Source organism: Pollicipes pollicipes, unplaced genomic scaffold (genome assembly GCF_011947565.3).
Source record: "Pollicipes pollicipes isolate AB1234 unplaced genomic scaffold, Ppol_2.1 Scaffold_4295;HRSCAF=5057_pilon_pilon_pilon, whole genome shotgun sequence".
In the NCBI taxonomy this organism is placed as follows: domain Eukaryota; kingdom Metazoa; phylum Arthropoda; class Thecostraca; order Pollicipedomorpha; family Pollicipedidae; genus Pollicipes; species Pollicipes pollicipes.
In genome coordinates this window covers 2,198,712-2,204,711 of record NW_023596461.1, presented here as the reverse complement: position 1 = coordinate 2,204,711, position 6,000 = coordinate 2,198,712, and positions in this window count along the sequence as shown.

Genomic DNA, 6,000 nt, shown 5'->3' with positions numbered 1-6,000 from the left:
AAGCCAACCTTGGGCATCGCAGCATCCGCATAAGAAGGTGTTACCAAAGACCAGACTCTGCGGCTAGTCTAGCACACTCTGGGACTTTCTTGCACAATTTACTCACATAGCGGTAAGCAAACTGACAACAGCCCCAAATCCCAAAACGAAACCCACGGCGCGTAGAGCTCGATACCCGAGATAGCGCCACGACCTCGCCAATGCCTCGATTGCATGGATCCAAGTTAAATAAGTTGCGTTTGAGCCTTAAATTTCAACGCTTGTATTTTTACGACATAGCCGGCGCATGATTTTCGCCTTTATTTGAATCGACTGGGACGTCCGGTGTTGGTGTTCGGTGCGATATGCTTGCGAAGAGCACGAACATCGCGACAAAAGTCAAATAAAAGTGACAGATCATACCCCTGCTCTCTATCCCTGACTAACACGCCTGCTCCCAACTCTGTCCGCCTGCTCTGGCCGCAGACAGCCGGGCCCGACACCCCTGCTCTGACCGCAGACAGCCGAGCCCGACACCCCTGCTCTGTCCGTTTGCTCTGGCCGCAGACAGTCGGGCCCGATACCCCTGCTCTGTCCGCAGACAGCCAGGCCCGACACCCCTGCTCTGTCCGTTTGCTCTGGCCCCAGACAGCCGGGCCCGACACCTCTGCTCTGTCCGTTTGCTCTGGCCGCAGACAGCTAGGCCGACACCTCTGCTCTGACCGCAGACAGCCGGGCCCGACGCCCTTGCTCTATCCACCTGCTCTGGCCGCAGACAGCCGGGACCGACACCTCTGCTTTGTCCGTCTGCTCTGGCCGCAGACAGCCGGGTCCGACACCTCTGCTCTGTCCGCGGCCCGAGCCTGAGGCGGGGCATCTCTGGAGTGGATGGAACGCTCGCTCGGCGCCGCCCTGATTCGTCACCGCGGCGGCGGCTCTGTTTCGGACGCACGTGACCCGACTGCGGCCGGCCGGCGAGCGACCCCGCCTGACCCCAGCCGCTGAAGGGGAGCGGCGTCGGCCTGGGAGCGCACGGCGCGCCCGACGCGCCGTGTTTTGTCCCGTCGCCCCTGCAAAGGACGGCCGGGCCCGCGGCCTGTTTTTACTCCGCGTCCAGGCCGTTCTGTCATTCCAGACCAGGTGCGAGCTAGGTCCGTCAGGTGCGGCTTTGGTCGTTCGCGGCCGTCTTCGCACGGTGGTCGGAAACAAAGGGGGAGGGGGAAATCAGCCATCAGCATCAGCATAGTTCATGATCAGCACCGTCCTCATTCTGTCAGCGTCATGGCAAATGGTCATGCATTGCGGCGACAGCGCAATCAGAAGGAACGGAGGGGGTATGAGATTATCCCGCCTTTTAAGAACGCGACTCTTGTCATCAGCTATCGGTATTGCCTTCATCAGTCGTTGCTATTGTCATCACCAGCAGTTGCGGCTGCAATCGCCAGCCGTTTGGCCCGGTTGTCACCAACCGCTGTTATCGTCACCAGTCGTTGCTTGTGTAATCACCAGTGGTTACTGCCGTCGTGCCAAAATGGCGCTCGTATCTGAACGGTTCGCGCACCTGTAGTTACGTGACGTTAATCATGTTGTTACTAATCCTTGCTGTCCCGGACAGTTTGGTAGTTACCGCCGTCGTAACCAGTCGTTGCTACTGCGGTTATCGGCCTTTCCTACCGTCGTCCCCGCTGTTGTTGCAGCCGTTGCTAACATGCGCCCGGGTTGGATACCCTTCGCTCGGGTGAGGAGTCAATTTGACCCCCTGAAATCTCAGGAATTAAGAAAGCTGGAGACACCAGATTGCCCGAGTGTGTTGGCCTGTCCGTGAACTCAGATCAATTCGGGTCAAATAAGGTCAAATAAGGTCAGAGTCCAAGTTGGTCTCCAAAGTATTCCCAGAACTTAGAGGTCTGTTCTAAGCAAAATTCAATTGCCCATTTAAGGTCAACGACCTTGTTTGACCTTTCAAAGGTCACGGTGACGAGAATCATGCAAGACCGCTTTAAATTTGGTATTTGAATAAGCGACAAAGATTACGCTAGGCAATATGTTCCTAAAAGCGAAATTTTGATCTGAGTCATCTTAGTTCAGTGGCGTATTCTGACCTTAAGAAGTTTATGGAATATGTATAATGCGGTTTCTATTACAAATAAACTCAAAATGAGCACCAGAGGCTATTCCATACAGCAAGCCATAGAGTAATATTACAGGTTGGTTTTGAGCTTGATCTGACCTTCATACTTGATCCCTGATGAATGCAATTTGGTCATTCAACTGGCGTGTTGCCTAAGAAAGTATTTCTCAGATATATGGCTTCGTCTAACACTTCGTTGTTGCATCAGATTACGCAATTCCTTCGCAACTGACTTCGCTAAATCCACAGCCTGACTTTGACCTTCCGTAGGTCACCGACCTTACAAGGTACATCTATTTTTTTATTATGCGGTCCGCTGTTTAATTGTTTACAGTGATACAAAATTTGGTGCTGCTACACCCCACCGCTCGGAAACCATTCTGGAAAAAAACCTTCGGGGGTTCAATTTGACCCCACTCGAGCGCGTGTTAAGAAGATAACCGATGGCGCGTTTTATCTTCAGCCGAAGCAAAGCAAGTTTTATTTGCCTGGTGTATATTCTGTTATCTGAAATAAATTTCCGTTATCCACTTTCTGTTTCCACAATCTGGTGCATTTAGAGATACTGGTGAGCTGGCCCGCCATGTGTTTGCAGCACGTTACTATTCGACGACATAGAAAAATGAGAGCTAAATAAGCGAGCTAGCGATCCAACAATCACCGTATACTTGTCCGGTGTTAGAAGCACACAGCGCACTAAGTTCGGCAATAGCTAGCATTCCTAAGGCTGATGCAGACATTAGACGATATGCATCTGCGCCACATTCTACAGCCTTGGCTAGCCAGATGACGATGACGTTTTGTAGGGACGACTTTAGGATCAGAGTCATTGCAAAGCGTAGATTATTATACGAACTCTGGCTCCATGACACGATGAGAACAATCTCAGTTCAATAGGCAGCTTTTGCCTGGATATCTGAACGCGATACGCAACGTTGTGACAAGGCCGACTCTGTTTCAGCCTGGCGCTGCGTTTGACCCGTCACTATTTGACCGTCAAAGACGAGCCCCGTACCCGCGGTTGGTGGGGACGTGAACCCGCACGCCTGTCGCACGTTTTGCCATGCCCGTCGCCCACCTAATGACCTACAGAGACGGCAGAGACACGACGCCCCAACATTGCATGACGAAGTGGGCTCAGGGATCCTTGGCGAGAAGTTGTTGACCCTTGCGTCGCGTGTGCACCCGTATGCAGTACGATGTCTGCATTGCTATCTCAGCATATTCGCACATGCTCGTAGCAAGCTACTCATCCTAACGTGAGCTTTTGATGCGGGCCAAAACGGCTAAGTTCGGACGCAGTCCCACCACTCCGCCACGGGCCCGTGGCAGACCGGTCAGCGGAGGGACACTGGCTCCGCGGCGACGACCTGACGTGGGCTGCATGTGCGTGGGCTGACTGGTGGGGTCATCTCGTGAAGAGCCCGACGTCCAGACATCCAGGAAGACATTCACGCTCGGCTCTTGACCACGACTATGGGTTGGATTCCTGGGCTGTATATTTACTGAATTCAATTTTGTGGTGTATGTGCACATTCATTCCACTTGTGATGCATCTTTGTTGCTCATATGCGGACACAACTCTGCACCATATTCAGGCTTGTTACTCCAGGCTGGACATGTTACCTGGTTGACCGCTTATGGGTTGTTTGTCAACGCATGCGACAGGTGAGTTCAATAGCGCCACCACACTCCTGGATGGCGACCGAGACCAACTCCATCTCTGAAGCCATGCGGTTGACCTGAGCCAATCTGGGGAATGTAATAGGGACGCTATATGATTCCCGCCGGGGACGATATTTTTCACCAAAGCGTTCAAATAAGGCGCACTGTCCTACCACTCCGTTCTTAAATAGGCGAGAATCCCGAAACGTAATGAGTAAGTAGTCTGGTGCTGGAAGGAATCAACGATTCCTTTTCAACCACTGGTGAGCCGGCCACCTGACAAGGCGTGCATACCTGACAATTTAGAAATAGACATTGAAAATCAGTACTTTTAAAAGCATTTACACGAATATGAACCAATCTTTTTTAGAAACAATAGTAGTTTTATCAAAATGGCATGCACTTATGTCGTGAGTCATATCTAGTGCAAATAAGTCATCTGAGCCTGAGGTAAAACCAGTCAAGCCTAGCACCAGTTTGAGGTAAAACGTGCCGTCATAGGCTGTTAACCTGACTTCACTACAGAAGGCATTAAGATATTCGAAGTAACATGTATGCTAAAAAAGCACCTTGTCTTATCAATGCCCTAAAAGTTAACGCTTGCCTTCGAAAAAATATAAACAACCATTTGGATTGATGAATATGACATTACGGAAACGATCGACGAAAAACAGGCATGTTTTCAGAGTCATAGTTTAATTTTCTGCGACAACCTGGGATGATTATTTTGGAACACATGTGCGATGAAGCGATATGCTGACTACCGCTACCTGACTTCAGAATCCAAAATTTCCGCTTTTCCTTGATGATGGAAACATCACCCGAAGTGGAAGATGCCCGAGAAGGTGGATTTGCTGGCGGTCTTACCGCTATATTTACGACGAATTTAAGACTCGTTTTAATGTTTGCATACCATTACCGAACTTGATTTCATGTTAGGTGCTCCATAAATTCATTTTACTCCTGAGTGCACGACAAATGAACAGTACATTGCAGATACTTATTCAGTATCAGGTCCGATATACAAGCAGTTTCAATTCGAGAGCGACTGGCAGTACATTGTGGACATTCTTAAGTCAACTAGGCCAGAATGTGCGCATAACATACATTTCGACTGACAAACTAATGATTTAAGTGGTAATTGAGTCCACAGTATGTTGTTTTAACAATGTTGACGTTATGACTTCAAATGCGGCTGTACGTTCATTTGCAGTCGACGTGCCATAAACCTACAAAGCTTCACATATGGAGAACATGCCTGGATGTGTAGGGATGTGATCACACCACGTATGAGGGTTTCATAAGCGTTAAGTGACTTTTCATTGAGTCGTGAATGAGTCGGAAAGAAAATAATATATGTACATGGTAGTGAAGGCGATGGCATGAAATCCTTTGAACGTCAGTGCGGGAAAAATGGGGGAAAGACGTTTTTACTTTCTTACTCGTTATTGCATGCATCTTACTTCATGAACCTTGAGATCTAGCAAAAACACAAAAGGGTGTGAAAGATTAAAATTCAGTAGGGCACCAGCCAAACACAAAAAAAAACTCAAACCCATCCCGGTGTACGCAGCGCAGACACCGAATGATAAGCGACATCACCTGCAACAATTAGGAAACCTCCATGGGTCCGCATTGTGGTTATCTATCCAGGCTCAGTAGCGCAGCCAATGAGGTCAGAGTGGAGAAGAATTCGGATGATTTAGCATCTCACTCAAAGCGCTGCAAAAATGGCCAGCGGATGCAACGAAAATAGGGCGTGGTGCACTGCCGTGATATTAGCCCGCTCCCGGCCGGGTAAGTTGACTTTGCCCTACAGGTTTTCGAGCACAGGTTCAAAACAAACACTAGCAGCAACACGAAATTTTTAGTACCGGGTTATGACAGGGGAGGGTCAGTGACCTGAAGTCCGTAAGCATTTGCTATTTTACCGTAAATCATGCAAATTTGTGCGTATTTTTGGGTAGTTACGGTGTTTCTATGAGAGAAAGGGTGCTCAATCACATGCACTGCCATCACATGACCACAGAGGAAATGACCTTGGTCCAGGTCATGACCTACCTCTTTAAGTACTTTCTGGAAAAGCATGCCGAGCTAAAAACAACCAGTTTTATTAGGTAATTTTAGACGCCAAAATTCGAATATTCCACTAAAACTTGTGGTATTCCAATGCATGATGAGGTCACAAAACGTCACATGAGGACACGGAAGGTCATATAAGGTCA